The sequence below is a fragment of the Marmota monax genome, unplaced genomic scaffold, assembly GCF_021218885.2.
Source record: "Marmota monax isolate L192 unplaced genomic scaffold, Marmota_monax_Labrador192_F-V1.1 WCK01_AAM20220418_F8-fsc00004, whole genome shotgun sequence".
In the NCBI taxonomy this organism is placed as follows: Eukaryota; Metazoa; Chordata; class Mammalia; order Rodentia; family Sciuridae; genus Marmota; species Marmota monax.
The window spans coordinates 6,650,263-6,660,682 of NW_026692881.1; positions in this window are offsets into that span (position 1 = coordinate 6,650,263).

Genomic DNA, 10,420 nt, shown 5'->3' on the forward strand with positions numbered 1-10,420 from the left:
CCCTTAGAACTCACCCTCTCCCCTGTGATCAGCCCAACCTTAGCCTATTGGAACTATAACTCTCATTCCAGCTCAAGAGGCTCAGTGGAGCCCAGTGCCCAGCTTCTGCTGTTGACCAAGGTACCACATATGCTGTGCACACAGGAATACCTGGGCAAATGCTATCCTGATAGTGTATGAGAGGCACCAGTACTAGACTAACCCAAGAACAAAGGCCCATCCAGGAGTGCAATGGCCCCTTTAAAATTGCTAGCATCTGACATAGTGAATTTCATTTTGTTCAGGTAAAAGTCAGGTCAGGACAACAAGGTCTCAAACTCATAGGAAATAGTCTCTTTGGCTTTTAAATTTTTCCTCTACAGTCCTATTTGTTTTGTTTTGATTTCTTGCCAGGGATTGAACCCAGGGGTGCTTAACCACTGAGCTACATCCCCAGCCCTTGTTAACTCTTGTTATTTTTCTATTTTGAGACAGGGTCTCACTAAGTTGCTTAGGTCCTCACTAAGTTGCTGAGGCTGCCGTCAAACTTAGATCCTCCTGCCTTAGGCTCCTAAGCTGGTGGGATTACAGGTATGCATCACCACTTCTAGCTGCAGTCCATTTTTTATTGACTCATGAATATAATTGTTAGTCTCAGGATTTAAAGAAGAAAATAAAATATACAAGTAAAATCAGCATGTGAATGCATTTCTTCCAAATTCCTTTTCCCTTAGACTGGGAATTAATATGCATATGATATCTGAAATAAATTCTGAAATGATTCTTTCATTGGTTTGACACCTAGAAATTTGTGTGTAGTTTTGTGAGTGATGGAAAGACTATGGCCATAAATGAATTTGTCTCTGAATTTATAATTTAGAGCCCATACTAAACAGCAATTCTCTGCTATTCAAAGACAAAATATATGTACCTAGGACCATTACCAAACCCAAAGATCCAGACCTATCTGGAATTTTGAGTTTTGCCAAATACCATAATAAGAGGATAATTAACTACACAATGGTGAATATAGTAAATAGAAATATATTGCATACTTGAAAATTACCAAGAGAGTAGATTTTAAGAGTTTTCACCACACACACACACAGAAATGATAAATATCCAAGGTAATACATATGTTATATAACTTGACAGTCATTCCACAGTATAGACATACACCAAAGCATAATGCTGCATGCAATAAATAAATACAATTTTTACATTCTTTTTTTTTGTACCAGGGATTAAAACCATGGGTACTTAACTACTAAGCCACATCCCCAGTCCTTTCTATATTTTATTTAGAGAGAAGGTCTTGCTAAGTTGCTTAAGGGCCTCACTAAATTGCTGAGGCTGGTTTTGAATTCACAATCCTTCTGTCTCAGACTCCCCAGCTGCTGGGATTTAGCCACGCATCACCATATAATTTTTACTTTTCAACTAAAATACTTTTAATTTCAAAAAGATGCTAATGTAAGGGAATAATAGCGTAATGAATAAATTTAGCCAGTGGTACCATCATTCCCATGTCAAGTACTCTCTGCCTGTCATCACTTACATAATTCTAATAAAATGCTATATGCACTATGACATATCATCCAAGAAGACCACACAGATCATCATTGTTAAGATCTTATAAGATGAGCACAGTGGAAATATAAAGTCCACCTAGATATCTGAGAGTGAGAACCACTGTGGATCTCAAAAACAGTGGTTACTAGTTGCCAAAATTTTCTCAGTAAGAAATATTGGAAACTACTTGAAAATAACCATAATTTTAGAAAGTAATAGATTGTATGTACATTTGAGTATATGGAGCTTAAGGCACTTTTACCTATATTCTTTTTCTTTTTACTTATATATCTTTTTCTGATCTGATATGTTAGGAGACGTGGAGAAATCACTTTTGTTCCCTCTTCACACACAGGTATAAGGAAATGAAAGCACATTCTGTCACTTAACTATCATGGTATAACAAACCATTCCAGAATTTGTGGCTTACAACAATAACCATTTTATTTGCTTAGATTTCTTGAGTTAAAAAAGTGGGCTGGGCTCAATTGGAGGGTTCTTCTGCCAGTTTTGTCTGGAGTTATGTGATTGCAATCAGCCTGTGACTTGACTTGGTCTGGATGATTTAATAGGATGCCACTCATCTGTCTAGTAGTCAGTGCTGGCTTTTGGCTGGGTCTTTTTCTTCATGTGGCTTCTCTTTCTCAAGAATGCAAGGTAAAGGTTCTTCATATAGCAACCTGGTCAGCAAGAGAAAGAGAAAGAACAAATCAACAAGGCCTCTTGTAATTGGGGCTCAGAACTCCCAGATCATTTCTGCCACATTCTGTTGACTAGTGCAAGTGTGGAGGCCAGGCTAGATGGAAGAGAATGGAAAAATAGACTCCACCTTTTGATGGAAAGGGAGGCAAAATCAAAAGGTAAGAGAGTATGTGCATGGGAAAGAGAGAAGTTGTGGCCATTTCCTTGCCATCTACCACAAACAGGATGTCAAAGAATTGGGCATATACTAGGTACAAGAGGCTAAACCATAGATTCTTAGAATTTCTTACTTAAAAGAGACGTTAGAGATCATCTATGCCAGGGACTTTTAAAGTGTGTCTCTTGGACCAGCAGCATCAGTTTCACTGAGTAATATGGCAGTGGTACGAATTCCAGACCTCCTGAATCAGAAACCCTGAGAATGGATATTGGAATCTATGTTTTAACAATTCCTACAAGTGATGCATACAAAAGTTTGAGAACCACTAATAGAAAATCGTTTTTAATACTCACTGCACATCAAAATCATCTAAAAAGCATTTTAAAAATATAAATTTCAGGCTGGGGTTGTGGCTCATTGGTAGAGTACTTGCCTAGCATGTGTGAGGCACTGGTTTCAATCTCCAGCACCACATTAAAAAAAAAAAACAAAAAACTAAATCAACAAAATAAAGGGATTGTGTCCATCTACAACTAAAAATAATTTTTTAAAATGAGTATCTCAGACCCTAATCAAGAGATTTTCATTAAATTGACCCAGGAGGGGGCCCAGGCACTCATATTAACCGATGAGGTAACTAAGAGGCACAGAGATCAAACAGCTTTTCAAGGTCACACACCTTGAGTGTCAGACATGCACTGGTCCTAGATTCCTGATCAGCAGCCATGAAGTCAAGGGTGGCTGTGCTTCTAATACAAATACCATTTTTTCATTTATAACTTCTAATCAATGTTTTTTGTTGGTTATTTTTTAAGTACAAATTCCAAAGCACCCAAGAGAAAAAAGCCACGTTCCCTAAGAGTTGACTTCAGTGTTTTTCTACTACTACGAATAAACTCTTTTGCAGAACATCATTTTGGTGCTTGGCAAAACAATTGAGCCCAATTCAATACAAGTGCCTGCACTTTTCATCCTGCTGATTTACACAATGAGCCCACCTACCAAAGAGCAATGCTTTTCTGGGGTCGATCTTACTTAACAACCAAACTACCTTATTAAGGTTTGTTCATCAGGACCAAGGTGAGGGATGTAGAGTCAGGCTTTTATCTCTCTTTCATAGATTACAAATAACTGGGAAAATCAAAAACAGCAAATCAATAGCAGCTATATATCCTTGAAAGGGGTTGAGAGCCCAGTCTGTCAGAAGTGAGTAGAGGGGTCATTCTCCCTCTGATGTGACCTCTCCCAACCACCAGCTTTCAAGAGTTGTTAGAGTTTGCATCTGGAATGTCCCCTGCAAAGCTATTGTGTTGAAAGAATGGTCCCCACTGCAGCAAAGCTCAGAGGTGGGACTTTTGGAGAATGATTAGATCATGCTCATGGGCGGGGGGACTAATCCCATATGATGGATTAATCTATTGACAGCTGACTAATGGGAAGTGGGACCTGATTCAAAGAAGTAGGTCATTGGAGGTCTGCCTTGGAACTGTTCTTCTCCCTCTCTCTCTTGTTCTGTCTCCTTCCTGACTGCCATGAGCTTAAAGTCACCATACCCTCCATTGTGAGGTTTCTGTCTTGGAGTCAGTCAATCATGGACTGAATCTCTGAAACTGTGAGCCAAAATAAATATTTTCTCTTCCAAGTTGTTCTTGCCAGGTATTTTGGTCACAGTGACGAAAATCTGACTCATATAGACAGGGATCCCACGTCAGGAATGCAATTAGTCTCTGTATCCTGAAGGTGTTCAGAGCACATCACCCAAGTTACTCCACTTTGATATAAGGATCGCTTTCATAAATTGGGAAAAAAACAGACACAGGATGAGTTTTCTGCCCTCCCCCATCTGCTTGAAAGCAGGATAATAATTCCCCTTGAGAAGGTGACTCCTGCCCCTGCTTCCTACCCAAGGAAGGGGCAGCACCACACACAAGAGATGAGAGAGCTCCAAGAAAGAGTCCATACAAACACATCTTACTAGCCAGCCCTCATCTACCACTTTTCCATGAATATTTATCTTCTCACATTTTGTTACCCAAAGTTCCTTTCCTTTATCTCAACACTTTTCTACAAAGGGCTTATGATGAATAACAGAACATGCACCTATCACTCAAATTGCTCATGAAATTCCAATGGTTTTAGAGGCTCTGTGCCAGGAATAGGGGACAAAGACTGAATATGTATTTAGTGTTGCTCCATAGCAGTTATACATGAGGAATCAACATCCCAGGCAATCTCCCCCAAATATAAAACCTCTCACTTCCCTGAGACTCAGCAAGACACAGAACACACCTTTGGGATTACCTCAGGGGAAACAAAGCACTGTTTCGCAGCTGTGTACCTCATGGAAACCATGAAGGAAGGACAGGCTGGGGGTAGCTCAATGGCAGAGCACCTGCCTACCATGTGCAGGGCCTTGGATTCAGTCCCCAGTACTGGAAAGAAAGAAAGAAAGAGAGAGAGAGAGAGAGAGAGAGAGAGAGAGAGAGAGAGAGAGAGAGAGAGAAAGAAGGAAAGAAAGAAAGAAGGAAGGAAAGAAATTGTGAAGTAAAGCTCTTCTTGCTTCTGAACTTATTTTCTAGCATACTTTTCTTTATACTGGTTAATGAACTCAGGACACTCTACCAACTGTGCTATATCCCTAGACCTTTCTTTTCTTTCTTTTTTTTTGGGGGGGGGGGACAAAGAGAGTCTTGATAAGTTACCGAGGCTGGCCTTGAACATGAGACTTTCTTACCTTGGACTCCTAAGTAGCTGGATTACAGACACACTCAACCATGCCTGGCCATATTTTTAAATTCTAGTATTTTTCTAGTAAATTTCCAGGCAGACCACTGGAAACAAATTTTCTAACTGTTTTAGTGTGTTTTCTGTTGCCAATGACACAATACCTCATGATGGGTAAATTATAAAGAAAAGAGATTTATTTTGGCTCAGGGTTCTGAAGCTCCAAGGGTTTGGGGCACATTTAGTAATGGCCTTGATGCTGCCAGATACCTGAGGTACTGCAGGGCATTATACGGTGAGAGACAGGGAGTGTGTGTGTGTGTGTGCGCGCGTGCGTGCGCACATGTGTACATGCACACATCTGTGTCCTCTGGTCTCTCTCCCTCTTCTGATAAAACTACCAGCATTCAATCATGGGGACTCCCTTTGATGACCTTATCCAATCCTAATTATCTCGCAAAGGTCCCATCTCTAGACACCAGTCTGATTAATTTTGACTCTCTCAATATGGGAATTATATATCAACAGCAGTTTTCAGAGGGGCAATCCTTGTTCAAACCAGAACACAAACTTTTCAATTCCTGCTTCCTTACTAATTTAACAGGCTTAAATTGAAACAGAAAACAAAACTGTCTTAACATCAAAAGTCATCTTATTTGTGTCATAATTCTAAACTGGTGAACACATCCTGAGACATTCTCCCAGAACTGTAAACCAGACAAATTCTCCCTGGTGTCTGAAAGGAGTTGGCTGGGACAGGGCAATGAGGGGAGTGAATTTTAACCTATTCAGACCAAGATGGGTCATTCAAAAGTAGGTGCAGGAGAAACGAATTTTAAAGGTAAAACCGTGCTTGACTATTTTTTTTTTCTATCCAAAAACATCAAAGGTCTAGGAGTTTATTGTGATGAGAACCATTAAAGTAAGACTTATCTTTTCATTAGATGTTAGGAAATGTGAAACCCAACCAGGATTAAGATGCATTCTATTTAAAATGTGCACATTCCTCTCTTTTTTGCTTTGTTTTGTGTTAGTAAGTTGCAGAAAACAGTTTTTCCTCAAAAGCATATTGGCCTTCAAAGAGATACGTGGTCTCACACGATCTGAGGCTTCAGGTAAGTTATCTACCCCACTTGCTCAAGTTCTGGCCTAGTGCAAGCTTTATCTATCTCATGTTAGAATGGAGGGGAGAAATGATAGAATCCACAGTAGGCAGGAAGAGATATGTCCCAAAACATCACTTTAATTACATACATATATAAACTTTAACATAAACACTTCACATAAAACTCTCTCTCCTTTGCACTCTTAATCATACTCTCTCTCCTGTGGTTAGAAGATATCCAAATCAGCTCTCCCTAGTTCTGGAATTTCTTGGAGCTGCCAGACATCTGCCACAAGGATTGGATTCTTGTATTCATTAAATCCTATGTCAACTCCTCTCCATGAGTAGTAACTGACTCCATAACCCTCTCCATGAATAACTCCAAGCTTTGGTCCATTTTCTGTTATTGTAAGTAAAATATCACAGACTGGATAATTTATTGAAAAACAGAGGTTTATTTAGCTGATATTCCAGGAGGCTGAGCAGTCCGGGAGCATGACACCAGTGACAGGAACTCTGCAGCTTCCCCAGGCAGCCCAGAGCATCACATGTGAGGGAGGCTCACGAGAAACAGTAAAACTGGCTTTCGTAACAGACCCACTCTCCTAATAACTAACCCTCTCTCTTAACAATCCATCGATTCATTAATCCATAACTGAATTAACCTCTTCATGAGGGCTTTGCTATCACTTCCCAAAGAGCCCACCTCTCAACCCTGCTATACTGGGGACAGAATTTGGAAACACATGAACTTGGGGAATACCAGGAAACCATAGCACTCCTTGAATGACTTATGCCTACAAAAGAAGTATTCGGCTAACTTCAGAGTGGGGAAGAAGAAACCCAGTCTCCTGCCTCCACTGGGGCTCCTGAATGTCTCTAAGTGCCCTTCCAAGTAGTGCCTAGAAAACAGGATGCTGTTCTAAGGAAAGCACTGACCACAAGCCAAATCCTCCCTCTGAAAGCTTCTCCTTCAGTATTTGCAGAGATGGGCTCCTGGACTGTGTCTATTGTACTGGCCACTGATTGAGTCAACTGCCATCTGTACAGGTCCTTTCACTTCAGGCAGCTGGGGGAGAAGATGGCAGCGAGCTGTGAAGAAAACCCAGGTTCCTCCTAACCCTAGGAACCGGGCCACTGGGCTGAGCTCCAAAAACTGCTTTGTTCAAGTTATTATAACCAAGAAACTTCAAAAGGTTCATGAAACAGTCCAAAGAGGGAAGTTTAAGAGGCCACAGAGAACATCCTGTGGACAACAGATGATGCTTTCCAGTGAGGTCTTACAAAGGGTTTCCTAAATAGAGGAGCCTGTGCTCTTGACTGCCATCATCTGTTTCTTTGAGCAAATTCTCCTCTGAATATGAAGTTTATTTTAGACACAGGCACACAGTTCTTCTGAGGTCTTTTTTGTTGTTTTGTTTTGTTTTTAAGGAGATGCTCTCATCAAGATATATGGATGGAAGAAAAAGCAGACCCAGTGGCATTCCTAGTCTCCTGCTGGGCCGCAGCACATACTATATTCTTCACATAGAAAGATTACTGTGCCCCCAAAATTCGGACAGCTTCTTAATGAATTAATAGAATATAAAAGTAACAGCTCAAGAAATTGGTATCTCCTCAGTCATCTGCTGCTTCCATCAGGGTGCATGGGAGAACCCCAAACACCTCCCAGTGCAGGCCTTTTTCTATGCTGTCCAAAATGTAGTCACTAAGGGGCAATTTAAATTAATTAAAATTAAATCTAAAACTGAGTCCCTCAGATGCACTAGTTACATTTCCAGTGTTCAGTAGCAACCTGGGATTAGTGACTACCACATTGGGCAGCACAGATTCAGAACATTTTCAACATTACAAGAAGACTTCTTGGAACCTGTGTAAGGTTTCTTTGCTTTTACACTATTGCCATTGGGTTAGCTTTTCATCACTGTGACCAAGAACGACTTACAGGAGGAAAAGTTTATTTTGGGTTTATGGCTTCAGGGGTCTCAGTCCATGGTCAGTCAAATTCATTACTTTGGGCCAGAGATGAAACAGAACAGTGTGGCAAAAGGGAATGGTGGAAGAAAACGGCTTAGCTCAATGCAGCCAAGAAGCAAAGAGAGAAGATAAGACTCTAACAACAAAATATAAACCCCAGGGAATACCCCCAGTAACCTATTTCCTCCAGTATGTGATGTTAATTAAATGGATTAATCCACTGGTTAAGTTATAGCTTTCATAATTTAATTATGAGCTTTCAAGGGGAACCTCATGTCCAAACTGTAACAGCCATTTTGAGCCAGAGGATTCTTTGTCATGAGGAACTATTCTGTACATTACAGGATTTTTAGCATCAGTCCTGGCCTCTGCCCACTGGATAACTATAGTACCTCCATCTCCAATTATGAAAATAATAAATTTTTTTAAAAAAATGGCTGTAGGTATTGCCAAAAGTCCATAGTAGAGGTGCCACAGTCTGGCTGGGCACAAATGCCGCAGTCTGGCTGGGCACACAATCACGAGCCACCACACAGCTTGTAGATTCAAACAGCAACTCTTTATTCCCAAACTCACACCAGCCGTCTACAATCACGTTCTGGGTAAATCCACGCTCTCTGCCCAAATCCACCTCCACTGGGCTTCTATCTCCAAAATATACTGTCTGAATCCCGTGAGAACTCAAGGGGAACTCAGGCAGCAGGATACGCCCTATTCCCAGCAGGAATAATCTTAAACCTTAAACCTGGAACCTAAACCGGGAATGCCCTAATCCGCCTTGGTCCTTGAGCAAGGTCACCTACATTCAATGTCACTGCAACATGGGGTACGCTGGCAAGGAAATTGTCATACCTACTTGGCTAATGGCTCCCAGCAGGTATTGCCAAAAGTCCATAGTAGAGGGAACAAAAATGTCCTTTGCCAGGAAAAACCTTATAAGTGCCTTAGAAAAACTGGCTAAAAGGCGTGTGAACCAGAATGTGAGTGTTGTGGAGAGTGTCAGCCTCCTGAGGCTCAGCCACGAATTGAGAGGGGAAGTGAAGGAGGCCCTGCTGTGCTATGAGAGGGCTCTGAGGCTCACTGACCAGCTGAACCCTGTGTTTTGAGGAAGGGGCCCCACCTCATTTCATCTACTCACAACTAAATAGAACAACAAGCTTTCCTGCTTGCTGCCTCCCAAAATGTATAACTGATGAAATAAAAAAGTAGGTGGCGACAGCACATGCCCTCTCCCCTGCCTGCCTGCTCCTGCTTTCTCCCTGCTGCCTTAGTGCTTAGGCCAGGAGCATCCATCCTCTCATCTGGCATCCCTGCACTCATTGGCCCTGGATGAAAATCCTGTTTGACACCCAGCAGCTGCTGGATACATCAGGATCCTTTTCCTAATGACTGTTCCTTCGAAATGAACTGCTTCCTCCTTCAGTGAGGCTGTTGTCCTGGACCAAGGAGAATTCAACAGAAAGGGGTTATTTTTGGGGGGAGGGCTGGTGGTACTGGGAATTGAATTCGAGGACACTCAACCACTGAGCCACATCCCAAGCTCTTTTTTGTATTTTATTTAGAGACAGGGTCTCTGAGTTGCTGAGTGCCTTATAGTTGCTGAGGCTGGCTTTGAACTTGCAGTCTTCCTGTCTCAGCCTCCAGAGCAGCTGGGATTGCAGGTGCAGGCCATCACACACTGCCAGGGTTTCTTTTTTATGTGGCCAGGTCTCCTCAGGCACTTCAAGATCTAAGAGCAACACAACTTTTCCTCCTCTAAAATCATTCCTGACAGGTCTTTTGGTTACAGCAAAGAAAAAGCTGAACAAACCACATCACTAAAAATTTATTCACAGCTAATAAGACTTTTGATGTTTTAGGGAAAGAAAAACCTGTCTGGAATGTGCAAGCTGAAAATGACATAAACAGCTCCCTATAGTGATATATTTTATATGTGTATATATTCGTATCACATATAAAGAGAACCCTAAGAACATCTTTTGAAGTGTTTATTGCGTGGTATGTGATATCATCTCCTTCTTCACCTGACCCAAAGTATTCATTAAAATTTGCAAAAAGTACTAACTCTTACAGTGTGTTTTGTTGGCCGCATAACAAAAGAATACATAGGAAAGGAAAGTGTGTGAGGGAAGGGGAGAAGGGGTAAGGCAGGGTAATAGATTTGATGAATAGAATCCAAGTTTGTTATATGTATGAAAATG